General features: G+C 40.5%; 1 protein-coding gene across 2 annotated transcripts in view; it reads right to left on the bottom strand.

The window, feature by feature from the left end:
* The window catches only part of tsnare1 (T-SNARE Domain Containing 1), a 196,207-nt gene extending 171,944 nt beyond the window's left edge, over positions 1-24,263 (bottom strand). The window contains exons 1-2 of one of the 2 annotated variants that reach the window (XM_072680070.1): positions 24,160-24,263; positions 13,784-13,842 (exon numbers count right to left, since the gene is read on the bottom strand). The gene's annotated coding sequence lies outside the window, so the exon portion shown is untranslated. The remainder of the gene's footprint in view (positions 1-13,783; positions 13,843-24,159) is intronic. The other variant, XM_072680069.1, reaches the window with a different exon arrangement.
* Positions 24,264-26,876: the final 2,613 nt, after the last annotated feature.

The raw sequence follows: 26,876 nt of genomic DNA, 5'->3' as shown, positions 1-26,876 counted from the left end.
GTTCCTTAGCAAGTTAGCAAGTCAACAGGTGCACTGTACCAGTTCCACTGGCAGCAAACAACCCCAGAGCATATTGCTGCTACCACCACCATGCTTAACAGTTGGTTACAGTGTTCTTGGGGTTGAATGCCTCACCTTTACTCCTGTAAACATGTTCATCTAACCCTTCTTTCTTTGGCCAGCTGTAAAGGTTGAAGCTAAGCTTCAAGGTGTCAATTATGGACCAAGTAGGCCATAGACAGTAAAAACCTCCCAATAACTTCTGCTTATGTATAAATGTCTGAACTGATGACTTTGGAATCTGCAATTCTTCAGAAATGGCTCCAGAAGGCAATCTACAATCTACAGTTAATCTACAGTCATCCTACTGAGACCTGCACTGAGCTCCTCAAACTTCCCCATCATATTGTGTCAACTGCTTTTTAATATGGGCACAGAGAAGCTACCAACCATAGTCGATCATGATTACAGCTGCTAGGATCGGATACCAGTCCCGATACTAAGAAAATTAGCTGGATCGGGTATAGGATAATTAGATACACAGGACCAATCAATTCACTGATCACTAACAAACCCAATTCCCACACCACCGGTATTGTAGGCTTCATAACTCTGGATCAGAGTAACCTACCCTTGACTTGTCGTCAACCATCAGCGAGTAATCCAGCTGGGAAATTCACACACGTCACCTTCAGCAGCCCGCTCTGTTTACTCAAGAGCAGCGCAGGGAGGGGGCACAAGCAGGGGGATCACTCATACAAACAGGCACGCATGCAGGTAAACAGGCAGACATGGTAGAACATTGTTTTGAGGCCCAGGTTTTGTGTCCAAAATCAACAGATTACATGTATCTTCACAAAATATCAGGAAGCTTCAGATTTTAAAGCCACAGCTTAGCTATTTCTGTCGTTTCTTCAGCAATACAGAGAGACGAGAGCTAAACTGCTTGGTTGGAGACCTATGTCTGTAATGAAGGACAGCCAGAAGCGAGGGGAGGGGTACTGGGTTAAGTCTCTCTCATATGCATATGGTTTATTCATTTAACAACAGCATCAAATCGGTCTTTATTTTATGTTTATGTATCAGTCAGATCGGTGCATCCCTATCGTGCATCAAATTATTATCATTTTTATTGTCGTTCTGTAGAGACGTATGTTGCACACTCATCTGCCAAATTACTGAAAGCTAGTGCTGGGCGATATGGTAAAAATACTATATCACAATACACAATATTTATCACAATACATGTAACCACAGACTAAAAGAATCAGTAGCGACACATTCTTATAAACTGCTATTCAGATTCTCTCCCGTACTGAATACAGTGATTTTTATTCAACATCTGCTGCTCTTCATCTAATTAAACCAGACTAATCACTCCGTTAGTAATGAAACCTGCAGCTGATCAGTGTTTTTTTAAGAACTAGCAGTATCTTCGAAAAGCATACTGTTATCATGATAACAAAATTGTTCACGATACGATAAAATATCATCATACTGCCCAGCTGTACTGAAAGCCCAACACTGCCATGCCATTTATGTCCATGATGAGCATACGTAAACATACAACCACAGCTGCCTAAACTTGCATATCTCAGCCGACAACAGGTAGCAATGACTATAGAGATTTCAGTGGAAGTATTATGGCTTTGTTCATACTCTCTCAGCATCGCCGTCACCCTCCTAAACACTGGGATTGACTGCCTCCTCTTCCACTCTTTCAAGCCACTCCTTGAGAAGTCATTGCTCAGACTCTTGACAGCAAGCAACAAAAATAGAAAAAAAAAAAATCACACACACACACACACACACACACACATACACACACACACACACACAGTTGAGGGACAAAATTGCCTTGTCATCTAAAAAAAGCTCATTATTGAGATAAATCACCCAATTCTCTCCTGAAAACACGCCCGATCCAGCCTCCCCTAGCACCACAAACTGTCATCATCAGGCTGCGGACAGTGAGCGGCTGTGAGTGACTCACTCTCTGTCAAACCCTCCATCAGCACTGCTGCCATCACAGCCTCCCTTATTTAGCATACACAACGAGTCCCACACAAACACGAAGATGTGTGAATGGCACAGCAGGCTATCTTAAGAAAGAGCCCACAGGAGACGTTTCAGGCCTGTATCAATGCACAGTGGTCAGAGGGTTCATGAATGCTCCTTCAGGCCTTAACAAGCTGCATTTCGACAATAAGACCGCAGTGGCCTTCCTTCTGACTCACCCGTTCATAATTATTCTGAGAACACACTGAGAAGTGTTTTTTTTCCTGAAAGTTTGGTATCCGAATCTTGCGGTACATCCAACAGCGCCAGACCCCCTCCCGCACCTCAACGCACAGCAACAAGCGAGCTAGCCTGCTAATGATAACAAAACATGGGAATTGAGATGCTGCCATAATCTCCGTTTACATCTCGGGCTCTCTCTCCCCGCAGTGGATCCCCTATCGGGGCAGGATCTAAAGATAGCTCTCCCCAATTTTCCAAATAATCGGCCTGTAATAAGAGGCCTGGGAATACACAGCCTTGAACAGAAGTACAACGAGAGAATTATCTGCTCCATCTTTGTTCTCTAATCCAGGGCTGCTTATCTACAGATTAGAACTGCATAATGTACAGAGCTGGCTGAATGGAATGCTTTGTGCTGGAGCCGCACACTATAGCGTTTGTTCTTCGCCATTAAGGCATCAGCCTTCGCAACTCTGATATCGCAGGAGTGTGCAACATGCAAACGAGCCTCTAGCCAATCCCGGATTGTTTTACCGTATCAGCTGTCAGTGCCCGACCAATCACATACAGTACGTTCTTTGAGTGGGCTGGCTGAGGCATTCACATAATAATCAGATACATTTTGGGTTGCAAATATTGCAGATTGATTGTTCACCCTTTAAAGCAGCATTATATGAAGAACTGTTATTTTTTCTACAGTTGTGGAGCGGTATTCACTTTTACACCACGGTCGTCAATCCAGATTAGTGTCAGGTCCGCATTGCCGCGCCCGCCCTGGGGGGTCTCCTGAGGACTTTTGTTTTGATATTCACGTTTTGATAGCTTCACGGACTCTGTTCTTGTATTTTACATCAGGTGTGTTCCATTCAGTGTCGCTATTCAAGTTCATTGTTTGGTTCTTGCTTTGTAATATGTTTCACCTGAGGCTGGGGTATTTAAGGGGCTAGCGCTAGCCACTCAACGCCGAAAATTGAACATACTGAACTACCAAGTGCTTTGGCGTTCACGTTGATGGTCCAAGAGGCTTCCTCTCTCTTCAGGATCACATTATCGTTACTGTTCATGGGCGAGACTCGTTACCAGATCTGTTTAACTCATGCCATCTGGGTTCTGCAGCTGATCTCTCAGCTCTTGTTTTCACGTCACGTACTTTACCTAGCACCTGACGAGCGCAGCTTTAGTTTCCCTGAGTTTCCCCAGGCTCTGCCTGTTGGTTTTGGTTATCGTTCCTCATCCCGTTCGTTCCCTCAGTGCTAGCCTAGCTCCCAGAGTCCCACCAGGACTCAGGTGTGCCTTTAGCTTTGCCCAATTTACGTTGCCAGGGTTGTGTTTGGTTTTTCTTTTGGCTCTGTACTTGCTGCTTTTTCTTAGGTTTACCCCCTTTTGTGTTGTTTAATAAATACTCTTGCATCGTACCATCCCTGCGAGTGTTCACCCCTCCTTATCAGATCTAGCCAGTCATGACAATTAGCCTTAAAGTTTATATAGAATTTCAATATTTAGATGATTCATTCCAGTGTTTTCATTCTGCATATTGCTGCTGTCCAATAAAAAAAAATCATGCATCTCAATTTTTGTTCGTATGCTCTGAACCCTTTTCTGTACATAGTGGAAATAATTCTAGATGGCTGGACCAATAGAAATGCTTGTAAAATTACTTGGAATAGACTCTTATTTTACATTGACTTCAATTCAAAGAACATTTTACCTTTCCCTGGGGGCCCCCATTATGGGGATACATATTTTTCACTGGGCAGCGACAACATTTATATAGTTTAAAATATTTAAATAAATTATACTACTTCCATCTTTAATCGTTAAAGAAATACTATGTAGCATTATTACCTCAAATCATCAGCTTCAAGACCAGGTTGACGCTTTACTGACTTGTAATAAGGAGAATAGTATCTATATGGTTGCTACGTCAGGCTCAGCACGCTGCTTACTGCACTATGTAAGTTAAGTAAAACAGTCAGAATTTGACTGAAAACTATAGTGCTGATAATTATGGCTGTATTACCATTAATTTCAGCCTCAATATACATACACTTCTGAGAATAAATCTCAGATAACTAGTGAAATGTGAAATGTTAGGATGTAGCCATTACAGCCTGCTGTATTTCCCACACCGATGAACAATGTGGATTCAGTGCTGGTTCAAGCTAAATCATATTCTGAGCTTAAACAGTCTCTCTGATGTCTTTGTCAATGGGGAAGTAGATTTATGGATTGGGCACATGAGTATCAAAGACAGTTAGGCCACACAGGTATCAATAATACTTAAAGCCCAGTCTGTCCACATGACGAGAGGAGAATTCAGAATGCACAGTAACCTTCACTGAGACAGGCAGGAAAGGACCTTGATGATTTCATTTGCTTGAGAGGATGGAGGTGACCTGCCACCCATTTGATTTGATTGTCAGTGGAGGATGGAGGAAAAAAAAGGGTTATTTTTTTTCTTCCATTTTAATATAACAGTGCCTGTGATCCCTATGAATGTGACATTAAGCAAGCCAGTTAACCTGTCAGTCTTCATCAGGATTCGCTTATTCATGGCCATTACAATCATTCTTCTATCCAAAAATAAAAGCGGGTATTACATAAATAGTCAGCGGACTCAGAAACTACACACTAATGCCACACTAACTAAACAAAGTAATGCGACAGCCCAAGTTAACACGTGTGGTTCATTTTTCCTAACTGACTTAGAGATATAATGGGACTGATTCAGGACTACTATTGCTATTACTAAAGCCAGCCGGGCATATTAACAATTACCAGTAACATTATGTTATTCATGGGTTAGGCATAATCATTAGCATAACTTATGTGGTGTTATGGCGGCTTTATACCATTTATTAGTCATTTTAAGTGGATTTGACCAGAGGAGGATGGGTCCCCCTCATTAGTCTTACTTCCTCCCAAGGTTAATAACTAGGAGTGTAAAAACATAGTGATATATCGGAGCATTGCAATGTTTTGCAATACTGTATCGATTCTCAAAAACACAGTACAGATTTTAAATGAATAGTTTTACATGCAAAAGTCTTCAGATTCCACTGATCTGATTGCATACAAAGTAAACTTTCCTTTTATTCAGATTGTATACATATTGATTGTGTGGTTTACATACTATGACAGTTTTCCTAAAATTTAAATGTAAAATATATATATATATATATATATATATACACACACACACACACTGTCGTGACACAAAATTCTATCACCAGGTTCCTGCCAATAAACAGGTTATAAAAAGCACCATACAAATAAGTTGGACTTCACTTTACTTGACCCATTAATGACTGAATAACGGACCTTGAGTACAGTGGTCATTCTCAAACTGCTGACTTACTGATAAAGTCCTTACCTGAGTGATATGACCTCCCTATTCAAATAACTAATGTTTGTTTTCAGACTCACCTAACTACTAACAAAGAAAGTCAGTTTGCCTTTGCATGGTTACAAACATGTATAGTGACAAAGCCGTTAGAATTAAAGAGACCAGCCACTATTAGAAATATGAATGGGAGTTCAACATGACGTCTGTACGAATAAAGAACCGTCCTTCAATAAAAAGGGACTAATCATGAGGTTTTGGTCAGATGGCATCAGTGAATTACAACAGGTCTTGAAACGGTACTCTGGTACTCAGTATTTTGGTCTACCCTCAATCATACACATGGGAGCCTGGTCTTGTGTGACTGGAAATAAATGTCTGGGGGCTATGCAAAGAAGGCCACCAAGTGAACAGACTATATGGACTATGGATGTGATACCTAGAATGAACCTAGTGAGAACCCTTTTTCTGGTTTCAGTAGGTTTCAGGTGAGTTTCCCGTTTCAAATATTGTGGGAAGTTTATTTAAATAACAGCGACTATGTCTTTTTTTTGTTTTATGAAATTTCCAAAACGGCTGGTCTTTGCGTTTGAAATATGGCGTCAAAGAGATTCAAAGCAGACTCGGATATGCGGTCTTCCTTTATCTGGGAATATGCGGTCAAACAGTGGTGTTCTGTTGCTCGAGGACACAAATGCTTAGAGGAGCAAGAGCAATAAGAGGAAAGTAACAACTTAATCCAATAATGCTCAAGCTGCTAACATTGCTCAGGAAGCATGTGAAGATGCTCAATGTTCTCTTAATGTTCTCAAACTAAAGTCGAGTAGCGTGAGGAACGGAGAAACAGGCAGCTGCATCATGTGAGGAAACACAAAAGGCGTCAACTACTGTGAATATTCATAACCTTGAGATGTGCCATTCTTTAGGAGGCGTCTTCTTCGTGGAGGTCAAGATGACGTCTGGAAGACCAACTTTAAGAGAAAACTGCTACATGTAACCTTAACCTTTCCCTTGAATCAACCCTAAATCAAACCTTAAATCTAACCCTAGCCTCAACATTACCACTGAATCAACCCTAAATCCTATCCCTAAACCAAACCTTAAATCTTACCCTAGCCCCAACATTACCATCGAATCAACTCTAAATCCTAACTCTAGCCCCAACATTACCCTTGAATCAACCCTTAATCCTAACTGTAAACTTAATCTAAACCTTATACCTAACCATAAACCAAACCTTACATCTAACCCTAGCCCCAACATTACCATTGACTCAACCCTAAATCCTAATCCTAACCCTAAAGCAAACCTTAAACCTAACCCCAGCTTCAACAGTACCATTAAATCAATGCTAAATCCTAACCATAAACCAAACCTTAAGTCTAACCCTAGCCCTAACATTGCCACTGAATCAACCCTGAATCCTAACTGTAAACTTAACCTAACCCTAAATCCTAACCCTAAACCAAACCTTAGCCCTAACATTACCCTTGAAACAACCCTAAATCCTAACCGTTACCTTAACCTAAACCTTAAACAGGGAGTAACCTAACCTTTTAGGGTTAGGAGCTCAGCACAGTTATGAATGGCGGCAAATGTGTTGGGTGGGATGTCCATGAGTGATATGAGTAATGTCAAGCTGCTGTGTTTGTAGCCTAACTAATGCCTGTACTTTAGCATCTAGTTCCATTGCTATGATCAATGTAGATGTTTCTAGGGCCATTTATGATTCTGGCCATATTTGGTGCTGACATCTTCTTGACAGCCCATTATGAATGCGTGAGATATATTTATTGTATTTAATCTTATGTCGGTGTGAGAGCCTCTAGCATGCCTAACAATACGGCACAAACTCACTGTTCCTCTGACTGATTAGACAAAAGCAATTTATGGCTGGCTCTACAACCAAGCTGCCGGAGAGTTTCCCACTGTTCTAAATTGCTGCTCCTAAAACCTCTGTTTTAGAGCCCTGGCACAGTGTTCACACATTCAAGAGGGGTCATTAGAGCCCTGAGTGGGGGGTGGATGGTGGGACGCTGGACATTGATTCAGCTGAAGTCCTCTTAGTTACCAACGCAGCGAAGTTTGGTCAAGATGAAAAAACTTGGCATTGCCACCTTAAACAGTGATGACATGAGTGACTAAAATAAGAACCTTGAGCAGAACCATTGGCATTTATGTTGGCAGGGACCACCCTCAGGGCGAAGCCTCCGGTCTCTACAAGTGCGACTAGTGTTCCATACTACTATGAGTCTATAGGACCCATGGCTAGACAGGGTCGTAATGAGGGTAAGATATTCCTGTTGTGTTTTTGTATTTCCAGTAAACATGAAGGCCAGTAAATGAGGAAGTCATGAGGCTCTGATTCAAGACATAAGGGTTTGCTGTTGGTGTCAATGAAGATCCGTTCAACCTAAGAAGATCCATTTAAACTCCTAAAATGTTGCTGGACTGACAAACATCTGAATATGCTTCCCTGGATCATCCATCATTGCCAGCATAAAGACAGAGGAGACTTCCCCTTTTCAGACAATGAGTAGATTTGACAAGGAGGCGGAGTTTGAGCTCTTCTCAGAACATTTAGCCTACTGACTGTGTTGAAAATTCTTATGTTAATTTTAATGGAGACCAGAAAAATGTCCTAAACATGGAGGAAAGTCCCCTAAGGTTAAAAAATTAATTTCATTTACAAAATACTGTGGTAACATGAATTGTAGTACTGCAAAAATGCCATAAGAAAGAAATATTCAATATATGATCTAAACACATTTCCTGGTGCTAAATATGGTTCAGGTCTGTTCTAGAATGGAAAATTAAAATATATGGTCATTTCAGCTCAGTGCTTCTCACAATGTGAAAACTGTTCAACACACAACATCAGTAACCCTCATCAAATCAAGGGCATTCTAATTTCTTCCTATACCCCATGAGTAAAGAAAATAAATAGGAAAACAGACTGTGATTATTTTTCATCATTATTCAGTTCACTTCCAAGGCACGCTGCATGCAGCAATACATTTGAATGGATATATACAGCAGCAATCACATTTATCCAACCCCCATTGCAAATGAGGGGTATTAGCAACATTCACTAACTTTCAGCTGTTTGCAATAAACCAATCGAGCCCCAACAATTTAAATAGCTCAACACAACCAATATAACAAGCCCTTTCTCCAAATTTTACTTTTAATGACGTCTGCAGTCTCACAATTATTCAACCCCTGCTTCAAACATGAGGCATAGCCAGGCACCAGCTTCTGACAGTTCCTGAGGACTCTTAGTCTTATTCCTCATGGCCAGAAGCCTCCAGTTTACTAATATCCTTGGGTTCCTGTGCTGCAACAGTCTTCTTCAAATCCCAGCAAAGATTTTCTATAGGGTTCAAGTCAGGTGACTCTGACGACTACTCCAGAATCTTCCAGAACTTCTTCTGAAACCAAGCCTTGGAGGACTCTGAGGTATGCTTGGGATCATTGTCTTGTTGAAAGGTGAACTGACGTCCAAGTTTCAGCTTCCTCGCAGAAGGCATGACGTTTTCCCCTAGAATTTCAGCGCATCACAGAGCCACCACCATGCTGCACTGTAGACAGGGTGTTCTGGTTAGTGTATGCTTCATTCTTGCTCCTACAGACACTGATCCTCTTATCCACAGGCCCAAAAAAGTTCCAGCCAGGTTTTGGGATTCTGTTATGCGATGCGCAACAAATGAGCAACAAATGAGGTTTCCTTACATCAGAGGTGTTACTCATTAAAACACAAAACAAATATCGCTTTAGCAGAAGAATTTGTGCTGATATCAATAAATCCACGGCTGTATCTTAATATACATCTCAGCTTCAGAGGTTTACACCAAAAACAAAACATAAACATAATAAACAAGGATCTGCACTGCACATTTCCTGGCCAAAGAACTTCAAAAGGTCATTTATTTAATCTTCGTGCTTAAATAATGCCTTTGCTTCTATTGCTAATGGCATTTGTAATGGCACAACACCCAAGTACATCTTGGAAGAAAGACCTATACATTGTAATAACAAGAAAACGAGCCTCAACTGACCTTGTGCTTTTTACTATGGGATAAATAGGACACAAATCTTATGTGTTATCTAGAACATCAGGCTAGTTGGGGTATATTAAAGTTTGCTGGGGTGTATTAAAGGGAATTCCTTAGAAAATTCAGGAAAATAACACTTTGGCAACCTTTACTTATTGAGGGCAAAAAGTAAGTCTTCAAATGTCCCTTTGAAAACTACTGAGGCTAATTGTTGTGGTAACGACCCAGGAACGTTTTTTTTTTTTTTTCTTTCATGAAGGTCCTTTTAATGCAGGTGTCGCTGCACAGTACAGCCATTCACCACCACCCCCCACCACTCCCATAGTGCTAAATCTATATAGTGTTAAATTTACTGAAGGTGTTCTGAATTCAATGAGAGGTCTCTGATTTGCCCCACTAGCAGTTCTTCAATTCTTCTCTCTGAAGGTTTGCTTGGTTTGCTTGGGCCATCGCTCCTGTTCACTGCCCCCGTGCTATTGCTATGCTATTATCTTCTTATATCGTGCTCTGCTGCAATTGGGTTGCATTATTTTAATGGATTCATTATCAGAGTGCTAGGCAGCTGCCTAGAAAAGACACTGACTGCTGACTGGTGGTACAAAGTTTGAGGAGTTTCCCACTGATCACTGTAAACAAGTCATAGCCCTATCAAGCTAATTAAGATATGACACCTTGTGACACCAAGGTTGCTTTGGGGTGCTCAAACAATTATACAATAATCTTGCTTCAAATGTTGAAGGAACTACAAAACCCATAGCTGCAACTGTCCACCACAAACCCATTTATTTAGAAGAGGTTTAACCCCTTAATGGGCTTATTGCACATTATTACACCCCTTAATGGGTTAAGGGGTTAAGCATATGTTGTTTAAAACAAATTGTTTAAAACCATTTATCTTAGGGGGTTGAAACACCATGGGTTGAGTTCCGGGACAGGAATCAAGGCTTGAGGCAGGGACATGTCACACATTGACACATTTCTGAAAAGAGCTTGGCTCTAAATCTTCAAATAAAGCCGAACTCCAGCCATGCTTTCTCCCTTTGAAGTGTGCCAGCTTCTAAAACACAACGCCGGACAAAGGCATGCGATGGATGTATACATTCGCGGAGGGCTAAAAGCCGTGTTGGCAGCCCCCATCGTTTGTCTTTGTTGCACATGGCTATGAAATTCTCCCTTAGGGATTTCAAGCTGTTTTCGGGGTTGGAGTTTGGGAGAGCTGCTCTGCCTCTCAGGGCTGTCTGGCTCCTGTCAGGGTTGGGGACAGATGGCCCACTGGACATCCAAGTTGCAGCCTTCTGGTTCTCTCCTCTCACCACATATGTTTCCCCCTGCAGCAACTGCTTCCTGGTGATGGGTTTCCCACAATCCAACATATTCATCTCCATGGCTACTCCGCTGAACATGCAAAGAGCTCCACACCCAGCGTACCTGACCCCCCTGGGACCTCTTCTACCCAGGATCAAGAAACATCTAGGAACTACAAGTTTGGAATTCTTTACAACAACAATGGTTTGGCATGAAAAGGGAAAGCCCATGTCGTCACGTTGAAGAGTCACATGGCATTTGGATACTGTTTACCGGCTCCTATAAGCAGGTTTCACACAGCGTTCATTAGCCCGGGCTATGACGTCACTGATAGGTCTGTTCTGAGGGAAAAAATGCATCAGTAGCTTCCTCTGACGAAGTATGGCAGATGGTGAAAGCTGTCGTCCTTGAGTCATGTCATTTGTTTATTTTCTGTAACCTGTAACCGATCAAAAGCGTCAAGGATGTCCAGGTATAATATTTACTACATTCCAAAAATTGTAATATTTCCAAATAAACATCTTTCTTTCTTTTTCTATATTAACTTCTTACTTCCTTTCATCACAGCACACAGAATTAATCAGGAAAATAAGATGCTTGTCCTTGCTGAGTGATACATGCACTCATTTGCTTTGTGTTTGTTTAATTTCATTTAATTGATTTCAATTTAATTTAAATTGATTTGATTTATTTGAGTGGGGGCTGTGCTGTAAGTACTAAAATTGGCTTATCAACTGCAGTTATTAACGATTCAAAAAAAGCCTATGTGTTTGTATGAACCAGCTTTTTTCCAGATGTATTAATATTAAGATTGTCCTGATCAAGTTTGTAGGGTGTGTAATATTTTATAATCCAGTCTGACTCTCCTCCCTGACCATTCAGCTCCTGCAGACAAATCAGTGTTGTGTAGCGGTACACACTCTGAACGACTGATGGGAAAGACAACTCGTTTATGGTGGGTGAGTGTGCTGTGATTTGGGTTTCTATAGCAACCCAAATCATGTGTGTATTAGCATTAGCCTCCCCTCGGTTCTGAATGTTCTCTTTAGAGCTGATTTAAAAACAGAAGAAAAGTGTGCGGTTCTCCCGCTGGTAAAACAGAGCGTTTCAGTGATAGTTTTTTTTTAGCGTTTCAGATATTATGGTCTGTTTTTATGTTCCACTGTAAACTAGCTCCACACTGCAGACTCTAAACTCTTTTATTCACCTCTGATTATGCTGCCCAGTGCTGTCCCTTGGCAAGAATTTCCGTTAATGGTGCCTTCAAGACACCAGATGGCACTTTGAACAATGCGGTTAAAACAGCATTGGATTAAAAATAGTTCTACGAATATATGTACGGGATCAGATCACAAAATCCTTAATAAATATATTAATACATAAACAATATCAATATATTTTTAAAAATAATTAATGGTGTAATGATTCGCAAAGTTCACAATGCAATTCCATATAATTGCACATAATGTGGCAAAACCACACATTCTAAATGGAAACAAATGCTGTATAGCTCAACACACTTGGAGAAAAATGCTAACTGCCGATTCCATCATCCGCTACGAGACAGATAACATTATGCTGAGCGATGGTGGACAAAGGAGGGTCAACCCAGCAAGAAAGAGAGACTACAATTATGCTCTCTTGGACACTTGTCCTTGGGTGGCTGTGGCCTAAGTGGCATAAGCAGGTATCAACCTTAAAATCGCTCAGTAATAAAGTGTTGAGGGCCAACACTAAACGACCGGACCACTTCAGAGCCCTATTCCATTTACTGAAGATCCAGTATTTATGAGCTGCCCAACATGCCAGAATTTTTCTTTCTGCACTGCATTTCAGGAAGGAAAGACCTGCTCAGCGATGGACTGCTGGAGGGATTTTCCAACCTTCACCCTCACGTCTTCAGTGAGCACATTAGTCAACTCATCACCAGCAAAATCAGCAGGCCCCAAACGCTACAGCTGTCATGTTGACTACCACACATGAACTAAAATCCCTTGAGTGATTAGCCTCAGTTTTTGACCTCTAATTCCGACTAACGTGCTGTAGTAAAACGGATAAAGCTGGATTGACCACCGATGTTCATTCATCATCCTGCTGTCAAAAAATCCTCCGCACAGACACAGCAACCCAATGATCCACCATCCAAACCGGATTGGACATGCTGGTTGATTTTATGCAGCAGCCAAGCTCCTCCAAGCAACCAGAAGGGGATACCACCCAAGAGAGTTTAGCCAGGGAGATTAGCTGCATGCTCCTTCATCCTCTGGAGCTGCAGATATTACAAATTTGTGTTCCAGAAGACATGACTAATTGAAGTTATGTTTGACCTACGATGATGCCGCTGAGCTCGATGAGGCATCGCTGAAGCCTACTCTGAAACATCTCACTACTTGGACTTACTCACTGTGACACCATGTCAAATGATGCTGATGTTCCACTAAATATCCTACATCTTAGAACTGTAAGGGGACCTTTCCAGCAGGAGCCTTTCCAAATGAATCTGTGGAGAAGAGCAAAGGACGCCTTTTCCTGGCACCGAAAGATTCTTCGGTCTTTAGAAGCTGAACAGTCATAACTTTAATCGAGGAAGTTATAAATAATCTTTTAATCACAGAATGGGCTCAAGACTCATGACATCCGATCGTATTTCTTTAAGTGCACAATTAAGGAGTTTCCACCGTGCCACTAGCACAGCAGCTCAAACCACATTTCCCAGGATTCTTTAAATATTACTGCTATCAGTCCTGTGTTGCCATGGTTTGTAAATAGCAAGAACCCCTCAGGAATCCTTCTGAACCCCTTTTGCTGTGCCAGTGCATGACCCTGTCTGAGTACTCACAGCTCTTTGCCTTCCTGGTTTCCCCCGAAAAACTCTCGCTGGAACTGTGTAAACAGCGTCTGCAGTGAAAAGTGCCGAACAAACAAAACGTAAAGTTTTTAAACTTGATAAAACTGCTTTTGTTCATACTGTTCAAAGTCATACTGTTCTAGTCTGAAGATCTTTGGCTGGCTTCAATCGACAGTTCAAACATCTGCAGTTTTCTCTGGAGGCCAACGTAGCTATTACGCATTTGCAAAATAAAGCTTCACTGCTGCCTAAAGGGTCTAAATGGTTTAAAGGGGTTGTCACCAACCCTGCTCCTGAAGATCTGACACCTTTAGACAGACTTTAGCTGCAAGCCCACTGACCCCACCTGATCCATCTAATTATTGCCTTCAGAACGAGGTGTGTTAAATCTGGGTTGGAGGTTGGCAGCAAAACCTCCTAGAAGGTAGATCTCCAGGAGGAGGGCTGGTGACCCATGATCTAGAGGAGTGCTTTTCAAGCTGTGGGTCACGATTCACTAGTTTCAGTGGTTAATACCTACCAAAAGTGGTCCACAAAAGGTCAACTGGTGGACTAGTAACAGGGTCATGATCATGGGCTTCCATGGCTCATTGAGGCAACACATGGAGGCCCCACCTCACCATCTTGGTGCCGCATCCCACTCATTCTAAAAACTAAAAGGTGCTACAAAGGGTTCTTTAAACAATGTCACTAAAGCAATGGCTGCCCACCGCTCCGGGCACGTATGCTCACGGTCACTGTGTGTGTTTGATCACAAGTATGTGTGTTCACTGCACGGATGGATTAAAGGCGGAGGCCAAATACTAATGGTGAATATGGGTGTCTTGTGTTGTCTGTGCTCCATGAATGACAACAGAATTCAATGTACTTCCATTACAATACATATCATAAAGGCAATTTGGAAATGTATACAGTGAACTAAATACTGCCATTATTCTGTATTAAAAACTGTAATTGCATTCCTGAAACGTTTTCACAAGATCAAGGACTAATTTAATATTCATTCTGCAGACAGAGCTACAAGCATGCCACTGTTATTCCTATGCATGCCACTGTTATTCCTACTATGATAACAATAGAGCCATCAAATGCAGTTGACCAAAGGTGGTCAAATGGTTCATAAACACTTGCATATTGTGCCGTGGACAATATGTCTAACTATTTATAATACAGCAGGCCATAATCATACAATGCAGAGGAATACGAGCACATGTAATACAATTAAACCATATGATCAGGCAATGGTTCATATACACAATGCTTCACACAGTAGAATGACTGAATTACGCTCTAGACCCAGCATACCTACCTGCCTGCCTTTCATTTCTGACTCTGCTGTCGTCTGAAAATGTGCCTGAAAGCTCAGAACTTGGCACGAAAAGATTTAATTGCACATGTCTATGTGTATAGCTCACTACTGCCTGTACAGCAAAGTCATTAAAACATAAATGATATCAATGACAAAGAATGGAAACTGGAAAATGAAAGATGCCTGTTGAAGTACCTGCCACTGAGCCTGCCACTGAGCCTGCCACTGAAAACTAATTACATATGATCATATATGCTGTGTTTAAAAGGATGTAAGAGTACAACATATCATATTGAATTAAGCTGTACTGCATGTTTCTAAACTAGCATGTTAGCTTAGCTAGTGTGTTAGCTTGGGGCTAATAATGTGACAAGAGTGTCATGTTGGGTTTATTACAGGTTTCAAAGATACTGGCTGGAACTTTAAATAGGAAACAGACAAAAGTTTGACAAAAATAGCAAGAATAATGAGCACAACCCACACAACCCACCCACCCACTCCCACCAACAGGGTTCAACTTCCATTCATTCTGGATTTATACAAAAGCCATTGCCTGAGTGCATGAAGACCAGAACCAGACATTTCCAAAACACCTTCTACCTCTCAAGCAATTAAGCTGCTGAACAGCCACTAGTACAGTTCATCAGTCCAGCCCATCACAAAGCTATGTCACCGCTCTCATCACACAAGATATTCCATCACACCTCCACCCTGTACAAACACACTCTACATCCTAAACCTACTTAATGGAACTGTAGCCAACCGCTCAGTCACAATGCACCCACCAAAGCCCCCCCCACACACACACTACACTTGAATTCACATCTATCTAATATGTATATGTGTGTATATATACAAATATATTATATTATATTTCATATATATATATATATATATATATATTAACCTTTTTTAAACAGTGCAATAATGCATATATAGAGTATGTATAGTGTAAGTATAATGTAAGTTAATGTTACATTACATAATATATATTCTGTATTTATATTCTATTGTGAATATATATATTTTACTTGTGTATTACTTTTTTTTAACTTTTCTAAATCTTATTTTCTATATACTGTATGGATGTTTCATTTATTATATGTTAATAATGTTTAAATGTTCATTTTCAGTGTGTTATTAAGCATTATGTTAATGTTTCCTAGAAACATACACAATCCATTATTTGTCCAAAAAAATACATACCTGCTGATCCCTATTATGTAGCAATTTAAGCCATTTGCTCATAGATATATCAAATAAAATGGTTCTCATCAGTTAAAGGTGTGTAAATTAAGCATGTTATTGATATTTCCAATAAAAAAAAAAGATGATCCAATAAAAAAAACTACATGTCTGTTGAATTTAATGTAAAAATAAATGTCAGTTTCAATATTTACAATATGTAGGTGCACAGAACAGTGTGCCACCGCTGATCATAAATAATATTATATTTAAAGCTAAAGTTGCCAGCCCTAAAACACATATTCCAAATAACGTGATTTCACTACAGCATGTTAACTACACCACACCATTCCACTACACCATTTCTCAGGAAAGTAAACTTCAGAACTGGATGCCCTTGTCAAGGCTTGCTCGAACAAATAAAGTTGTGGTGCAGAACCAGGAACTAATTTCATTAGTGAATGCCATTTGTGAGTGATTAAGGGCTGCTCTCACATTGCGCTGCGCTGGCCACAAAGTTCTCAGAGGTTAATAACCAGTTACAATCAATTACTCAACCAATCTGATACCATCAATGGGTCCCTCCGATCACAGCGGAGCAGAGAAACAGAGTTGAATACAATCAAACCACATGGATATCGCAGGAGAGCTGCAGGTCAAGGTGAACGCAGAAGGGGATATTGCACCTGTAAGTAACAAATAAGGAGGCGCAGAAACAGCTGTGAGGAGCAAGTGTGGGAGATGTGCTGCGTAATGACATTATATTAGCCTCACAACTGAGAGCGGACATTTATATTGCTCCACATTCAGATCGCCTCTGCTTGCCCCAATAATTCTTCTTCTGAATTATTCGGAATTCTGTGCAATGATCTGTATATATCTCTAAAATGCCAACTTTACAGCAGAAGGCAAAAAACGTCCATAACTCTAAATGGAAGTCAATGTAAAATAAGAGTTTATTCCATGTAATTTAGAGCATTTCTATTGGTCTATTCCTCCAGAATTATTTACATGGTGTACAGAGCAGCTACCGGGTTCAAATCATGGAGAAAAATAAAAAATGGAGATACGTGGTTTTAATTGGACAGCAGCGATATATGCATATATAAAGTTAGGAAATACACTCAGATGCACAGTTTTGGATCAGGACAGCCCTACTTAAAGATTCTTTGGCTAACGTCTTTGTGTCAGTTCCCACATACTCCTAAAATATATATATATATTCCTTTTTATGATGCCAATCTTGTCCAGAACTGTTTATAGTATAATATGTATAGTATAATATGATTACATGTAATTTATATATTATAAATTACATGTTTTTTTGCACTATAGTTTTGCACTGGTTTCTGTTGCTGGAAGCATGTTTTCATGTATTAGTCTACACCAGTTACTACAGGGAACACTTTCAGCCCTCCAGCAGTATAGCGGTTAATGACCATGCTACTTTTCGCCATAGAAAAAACACTTTTTGTTCCATGACAAATATATATTTTTAAAGAAGCTGTGAGTGTGAATAACCTCTCAACTAGTAAATAACCTTTACACTGACTTCTCCAAAGCATTAAAAGATTCCTGACACATAGATCTCAATGACAAACATGGTTCTTCTAGGGCAAATCTCAAAGATATGGTATCTCTCAAAGAACCCTTAGCAGCACCTTGATTTAATAAGAGTGTAGAACACATTCAGAGGTCTTATGGAGTCCATGCCTTCATGATCCAGAGTAGTTAGCATAAGGGGGACCAACACAGTGTTTGGGTTTGGCAGGAAGTTTTATTGGCATGATTGATTCCTGAAAGCCAGCTGGTAATTTTGTACTGTGTCCTAAAATAAGGCATAAATTATTACCATTTTATCTATTTTTATGTGTTTATTCTATTTAAGTGTGGCCTTTCCTGACTAATACTTCATTTGTAGCTTGAAGGCAAGCTCTTGTTCACTGTATTTCCAGTCAACCAACATCTACAATTTTGTAATTGAATGAGAACAAAGCTCAACCATTGCTCAGTATTTCTAATAGCGTAATATATATTTAATATACTGTCATTTTTATTTGTGATTTTTAAATAATTAGATCAAAATTAAAATGTTAACTAGAACATGAAGTCACACAATTGGTGGGTTTTTTTGGCATGTTTAAAGTGTACATAACCTATAACCTGCTAAAGAAAAAAAATAAACAGACATTGTTTGGTAAAATAATAAAATATTATAAAACTAAAATATAATAATGTGCATATATGGAATAAAAGAGCAGGTATCTAAGTGGCAACTTTTTCAATAAATATCGAGAATCAAATTTAAAACATCATATACATATTAGACTGAATGGCTGGCTCTTTGTTTTTTTGGGGGAGGTTCCATGTGCAAAAGCCTGTCTGCAGGTTTACCTCAAAGACATCAGCACTTCATAAACAGAGGAACAAAAGGAAATTCTATTTAACCTATTCAGTCTTTATTTGTCTTTTTATTTATTCAGTCTTTATATTAAATGTCATTTTTTTATTTTTGGAGGCAAAAGTTTCCGCATATATCTAAAAATGATGAGCTGTAAACTAATAATAATAAAAACAACAATATGACATGCTGGAAGGACTCCATCCTGACCTAAATAACAGCTTCAACAAACACGATCACAAATCAATCAAGTCCAGAATCTCATTCCAAAAACAGGGAAACACTGTTTTCAGGTAAAACAAGCAGCAGGTTTTGTCTTCGCAGTCCTGGTTTGATAGACGTCCTCGGCTTACAGCCAGTCGTCTTGTTTTTTTGGACCCCTGCCTGACACTCATTTTCAGGCAGCAGCGTAAACAATATCGCAAACATGAATCAGCACTGTCTAGCCATGAGCTCGCTTTGCCAGCAGGGTCTTACTGAAGCAGCCCTCTAAGCATTTCCAGCCAAAGCAGTGTCACACACTTGTATCAGACCTTATCCTCCATCACTCTGAGTGCTGATTAGTTTAATTAGGTCTAAAGCCCTGTCCACCCATTATTCCGACATTTCCAAACCTCCAGGCTTGTTATCTGGATTGGGTAGCCCTCTCATCTGCATGGGTCCACAAATTAAATCCTAGCCTTGCTTCTCTTCTGTGGCCTGCTCCACAATGCTGTCCAATTACAGAGATTTCAAGTAACTTACTTATGCAATCAAGTAATTACAATCCAGTCGTACATGAATCACAAGCTCAACATCATTTTTAGACTGGCAGGAAAATTATTTTTAATGATGAATCTTTTTTTTTTCCATAGAAGTGAAGAAGTGGCATCTTAATTACAGGTCTATTGTATCAACTTGCACTCAAGAACATTGGCATTAAAAAAATTAGCCATTTATACCATGTACCATATATATATTTAGAGCCCCCTTTTGTTGTTATGACCTGCTGCAAATGTAATGCATAGCCATACAACAGCTTCTGGCAGCATTCTGGCAACATTCTGGCAGCTTCAGCTTCCTCACAGAAGGGGTGACCTTTCCGATCCTGAATTGAATTTATCTTGCCCTTCACACGCTGCAGGCTTCCAGTGCCAGAAGCAGCAAAGCAGCCCCAGAGCATCACTGAACCACTTCACTTCACTGTAAGCAGGGTGCTCTTTTCAGAGTATGCTTATTTCTTCCTCCTCCAGATCCACAGGCCTGAAAAGAGTCCACCAAGGCTTGGTTTCAGAAGAAGTCCTGAAAGATTCTGGAGTAGTCATCAGAGTCACCTGACTTGAACCCCACAGAAAAACTTTGGTGGGATTTGAAGAGGTGGCAGCACAGAATCCCAAAAATATCAATGAGCTGGAGGCGGAACGTGGCCAGGAGATTGGAGTGTCTGGCTATGCATCACATTTGCAGCAGGTCATAACAGTAAAAGGTCTACTGAATAAACTTTGCAATGGGGGGTTGAATTATTTTGAATGTAACTATAGTTTAGGCACAGTTCTTTTAAGAAAAAACTTTAAATCTAGTTTAAGACTATATGGAACCCTCTAGATAACCAGCAGCTGCAATCGAGACAGTGTTCATAGAACTGGGAGGCAGGTCTATTCTTTTCCCTTGGCAAAACTGGGGACGATAAAGGTGGCAAAGAAAACATCATGGTTAAAGAATTACAAAAACTGGTCACATTCTGGGTGGATCCATCGCAGCCTCCACATAAACAAGCTATTTAAAAGAGCTGCCAGAAGAAAGGCCTTGGCATTGCAGAGGAACAAATTATAGCATGTGAAGTTTGTCACAATTTGGGAGCAGGTGCTGTGGTCAGATAAGACCAAATAAGACAAATATGACCCAAACTTTCTGACCAGTCATCAGGTATAGCGTAGCACAAGATGCATATTCCATTGTCTCTGACAGAAAAACACATCTCGGCTAAGGGCGAGAATCAACCTGAGTGAAGGTGAAGCAGAACCTGAAGCAGAACACACCCCAACCAGAACCCGGAACCACCGCAAGTATCATATTAACTATGTTTATAATTACTATAATTATAAATTAATTATATATTATATATTAATTATATAACTATAATTAATTATGTATCTTAGGCAGCCCTGTTCAAATGCCATATTTAGGTAAAAATGCACATTTTTAACACAATCATTAAAAATTGAGTATTTCAATAACTGTGTGGAGGACATTAATTTACAGCTACACTACAAGTCCAAAAGTTTGTGGACACCTCATCTAATAAACGTATACAGCTACTTTTATTGCATTCATTGCTGACACAGATGTGCAAATGCACACTCACAGCTTGTCTAGTCCCTGAAGAGAAGTACCGCCAATAGAATAGGACTCTCTGGAGCAGATCAAAATGAAGCCATTGGCACCACACCTAATTCCAGACGTGGGCTAGAGGGGTATGAAGCCCCCAGCATTGAGCTGTGGAGCAGTGGAACTGTGTGGAATGATAGTTGGTGTTTTTAGGATGCATTGGGGAGATGGGGGTGATGTAGGTTGGTGATCATGCAACTTCCTCACTTCACTAAAGCTCTTGTAGTTGAATGCAATTAAATCCTCAGAGCAATGCTCCAAAACCTAGTAGAAAGTCTTCCCTGGACACCAGAGGCAGTTTTTTTTTGTTGTTGTTGTTTCTTTTAATACCCTTGATTTCGGAAGAAACTATGAATGAGCAGGTGTCCCAATACTTTTGACCATGTACTTTAATTATTGTATATTGTCATTAATTAGAAAAAAGGTCTATAGTAATACAAATGGTTAGAATTTTTTACAATAATCTTTACTAAAACTACAGTCATTTTTAGGGGTGTGATGGTGGGTGTATTTAAACCGAATCATCAGGGTACGGATGTTGCAGTACGGATGCTGCAGTACGGATGAAACAGTTCAGTGCATGCAGTTGTACAGAGAACACGATTAATAATCATCCGATAATCATTCTGCCCAGAAACCTTAAGCTATAGGTTTTTAGCAAGTTAGCAACATGCTAAACATGCTAAGCTGGCGTCTGACTATGACGAGTACAAATGACACCCAGGAGCTAACAGCTTAAAACACTACTCAGAATGCACGTCCGCATAAAGAGCCAGGTGTAAACTCCCCCAAGATACATTGTGACTGGATCAAACTCAAACCACATTCAAAGGCAATCAGAGACAGATGTTGTGTTTCTGTGATCCGATTCTGCCATGCGAGCGAAAAATTCACACCCCACCACCACCCCTGTCTGGCTTCCGGTTCCATCAACCTGAAGCCCCTCGGATCTCCAGCCCAAATCTTTCGTTCCACGGCGTTGTAGAAGCCCCACTATTCCGCTAAACTGTTCGCAGGACAATTTCGATGAGAAACTGTTGTTTACAGGAAGTCCAATGGAAATGATGTGAACATTTGTGAGGTGTCACAATACTTTTGACCATGTACTTTTATTATTGTATATTGTCGTTAATTAGAAAAAAAGGTCTATAGTAATACAAATGGTAAATAATTCGTACAATAATCTTTACTAAAACTACAGTAATCTCTAGGGGTGTGATGGTGGATTTTTACACGGGAAAGTAAAATCAGATCTTATCTGGTTACACTGGGGATGCATTTTAATGTGTAAACAGTGGAAACAGAATCCAAGTCTATCCAGAGGATATGGAAGTAGATCCAGAAACTGTCCAAAACACATGTTAACGCCAGGTGTTAACAGACCCTAGGTGGAAGGACCTACTGTCTGTTCAGGATAAAAGAAATCAACAGTAATAATGTTGTGATATTATGGTAATAATATCATCACTGTTGGACAAAGACCTTACATCTTTAAAATGGCAACTCTACAGGACAGCACAGTAGGCAAAAATAACTGAAAGCAGCTGCTGCAAACTATGTCAAAAAGCAAAAAACGACAAAACTGGAGATCTGCACCGATATCGATACCAGCACTTACACACAGTATCAGCATCGGCAATAGAGAGCACCAATACCAAGGAGCTTTTTGCTATGAAATCAACTTTTTAAGCAACCAGTTAAAGCCAATAATAAATAGTTATCACCATTAAATAGACATTTAATGGAACTTCTACATTTTCTTTTGGTTCTGAAACCAAAAGTTAAGTTTAATCAGACTGTTTTAAAGCCACACACTGAAGTTTAGTAAATTTTACACAGAGACACCTGAGTACCTGAATGTGAAATTACTACATAAGCACGTTTCTGATTCTAATCTGACATTTTTTCACTGCTCTGAAATGTGAATTTTGGTCGAGCTTAGCAAGATTATGCCTTCCTACTTGCACGCCATTGTGTCCGTCTTTATTTCTTCATAGTTGGGGATGCAAAATTCCCTGAATTTTCAAAGTTGGGAAATTTACCATAGGAATTAATGGGAATTAAAAGGAAATTTGTATTTGTATTGGCATGCCTTCATGTCTTTTGTTAACAAAAAACGGCACACTAAAGACAGTGTATGATATAGTTCCTATAAATTATCCAATATTTCCTATTAATTCCAATAAATTCCCAAAGTTCCCAACATTCACAATTTACATTTTGGAATAGTTCCCATGAAAAGTTACCGGTAATTTACTAGAAATTTATCCGAATTTTTCCACCCCTTTGTAACCCTGTTCCTAGCTTTGAAACATATCAAATGTGCTGTTACTCAACTAGTAAACGCAGTTCATATAGCAGCATATTATCTCTTACATTTAACATAGGATATGAAAACATACAACCTATAAAAAGAGGAACACTATTAATATAAGATATTTATGGCCATCTGTCGAGTATTTACGAGTAGGTATCAGCAGATACTTGAAAATCTGGTATCGGAAAGGAAAAAGTGGTATCAGTGCATCTCTACTGGAGATACAAGGTTTTCTACTATCAGGCAATGTGATCTTATAAATCACAGCAACACTAGGAAGAACAGTCGACTCATCTGTCATGTCAGTGTCCATGTCATGCCGGTGCGTGTGTGTGTATATATGTGTGTGTGTGTGTGTGTCAGCAGCTGAAGGAGGTGCAGGTAAATAAAGTGTGTGTGATGCTGAGCAGAAAGGCCTCCTTCAACGGCTGCAACAGCAGGTCTTCCACTCATGCCGTCTGAACCAAGCCATGTAAACAGTCCTACAGCAGAGCTCATCCAGCCACATGACCATTTAACACGCAGACAAACATAAACACTGCTGATTCTGGATGCTGCGGCAGCAGTGCTCTGATTTCCAGTGATGAGAGTGGAGAGAGGATGAGAGCATCCTCCCTGGCCTTGCCTTCCTCTCCTCTCCTCTCCTCTCCTCTCCTCGCTTCCGCCTCCTCCCCCACTGCCCTCCTCCCTGCACTAGCTTCAGCAGCGGGACCGACGCGGTTAATGAGAGAGAGAGAGAGAGAGAGAGAGAGAGAGACAGCGGAGTGAAAGCGACTCTCACACGTTACCTTTTGTTTATGTTGAAAGAGCACTTAGCCTTAGCTCTCACTTCAGACGCAATAGCAGCAGCCAGATTCAGCCCAGGCTAATGTCACATGACTCCCCATCACCTGCTCGTCCTCTCTGGTCATGTGAGCCGGATCAGGAATGAGGGGGTTCTGGGATTTGTAGTTTACACTAGAAAGGGCCGGAGAGGAACTGCAGAAAGTGACGTTTCGTGTCAGACATTGACTGTTCAGCTTCGTTTTAATTATTTCGACTGAAATTAGAAATGGAGACAATTATATTGTAAAACATTTGATGCCATGATTTATTTTCTGTATTTTTTTTTTTAGATTTATTTTTGAGTGAACAGCAAAGCACTAAGTAAGTCAGGTAACCTGGGACTTTTCCGGACATTGCTCGGACATGTTGCATGTGTGAACGCAAATATCCGCATCATTTATGGCGTACATTACACAGACCTTCTTCTGCCAGCCCCCTAATACAAAGTTCACGGTGGGTCATGCTGTACCTCATGCATGCTCTACATAGGTGCCTCTGCTTGTCTAAACCACATGGGACATTTCCTGTAGTGAGAACGCACACATGACACAGAAAATCTCTGGCTGTGTGCTACATGTGTGAAATGGGAGCAAAGGGAAATGTGTGGACCTGATTCTTCACCTGGAGTCCATATGTGAAAATGGCTATAGTGACTTTTATGTTGACATGGTCTGTATGTGATGTAGCGGTTGTGTGGAGCAGTTGACTCTTTCACAGGGTCTTTTTTTTTTGTCTTTCACTCCGTTACAGGTTAAAACTGTTGAGTCTGTCATTCTGAGGTTTGACTTGCTTGTAGATTTCTCCGTTTTACACTCAGGCCATGTCCATATGAAACTCCCACACCTCACGCTAATATAACTCTGCTCTCCACTCACCCACCAGAGCAATGTCTCTGCAGATGGTCGGTAATGGTTTTATCCACACGTTCCGTTTACGTGACAGACAGCTGCTCACTCTGTATGTTTCCACTGCAGCTCTGCATCCAGAGTGAGGGAGTTATTACTGTAAGTAAAAGGTAACAGCGGTAGTAAAACTGTATTCCACACTGTTGTAGGTTAATGTGGGCAAATTAATTTGAGGAATTAATCTGTGGTTCACATGCTAATATTAAATGAGTTAGTACCCCTGTACCCCTACTTCCAAACCTGATGCTTCTTTCCTCACGTGAAAATACACAAAATACTCAGTGTTTTAACTGAATACCAGTTAAGGAGTGTAACTTACTTTTACACCACTGTTGTAAATACAACTCAAGCTATGAGCTCCTTCTCATGGTTATTTACACATGCTTTCATTGACAAGCGTAAGTATATTGAATCTGCAAAATGGCAGAGTTTTACAAATATTTAACCCAGTTTTCATGATAGGTCTTGTTCACACCCTCTTTACATAGTGCAGTAGCTGACATTTGACCAGTTTGACCAGTTCTGACATTAAGGGCAGTCCCATTATAGCACAGCAACTGCCTGGATGCCAAAGTTTAAAAAAGAGTGTTGAAAGTTAGAAGGATGCACAGACTGAGAATGTGACCTCCCTGGATGTGGCTGTAAAAGCTGAACACCTGGGGGTGGTAGGGACAGAGAGTGGCTGTTAATATTACATTAGCCTGTGTGTACCAGGGTCAGCTATGAGCTCCTCCTCATTGACTCTGGATCTTTACACATGCTTTCATTGACAAGCGTAAGTATACTGAATATGCAAAATGGCAGAGTTTTACAAATATTTAACCCAGTTTTCATAATAGGTCTTGTTCACACGCCACCAAATTTACATAGCGCAGTAGCCGACATTCCAGGCCCGGAGTGGCAATGACAGAGATGCCGTTCTTCCTATTACAAGTCAATGCACCGTTAAAATGATGTTATTTTAAAAGTTGTTATTTTAAGGTCAAATTATTACACAATCTTACTTCAGATGTAACTGTATTGAGGTTGGAATACTAGCCTTAGTGTAAGTTTTCAGTAAATTAGAACTAGTGCGAATAGTAAGAAGACTTAAGAAGTGTGTGTGAAAGTTGGTTCGAGGTGGACAGGTCAGGTTTTGTTCTAGGAAAGCTACATGATCTGCACTGACTGTAATGTTACTGACTGTAACTGACTGTCTGTTTTTAAAGAGATGATATGAACCATGCTTATTATCAGCAAAGCTATGAACTAACAAGGTAAAAAGAAAAGGTCAGTTTTGACCAGTTCTGACGTTAAGGGCAGTCCCATTATAGCACAGCAACTGCCTGGATGCCAAAGTTTAAAAGAGAGTGTTGAAAGTTAGAAGGATGCACAGACTGAGAATGTGACCTCCCTGGATGTGGCTGTACAAGCTGAACACCTGGGGGTGGTAGGGACAGAGAGTGGCTGTTAATATTACATTAGCCTGTGTGTACCAGGGTCAGCATCCGGCTGCTCCTCTGGGTTAGGAGAGAGAGAGAGAGAGCGAGAGAGAGGAGGGGGTGAAGAACATCTTTAGGGACAGGCTTTTCTTTCTATCAACCACCCCTGCACACACACAGACACACATACACACACACACACCTCCCGGTGCTCAGTTCCACCACAGAAGCAAAGAGATGTGTTAAATACAGGTGGCAGACTGAGGCAGGGTAGAGGTAAAGTGCATTAACGAGAGTGTGATGTTATTGTGGGCGCCCTCGCGACCTTCACACACTGACACTGTGGGCATGCAC

The sequence above is a fragment of the Salminus brasiliensis genome, chromosome 5 (assembly GCF_030463535.1).
Source record: "Salminus brasiliensis chromosome 5, fSalBra1.hap2, whole genome shotgun sequence".
NCBI lineage: Eukaryota > Metazoa > Chordata > Actinopteri > Characiformes > Bryconidae > Salminus > Salminus brasiliensis.
The sequence above is the reverse complement of the archived record's forward strand: the minus strand, read 5'-3'. Positions and strand labels throughout refer to the sequence as shown.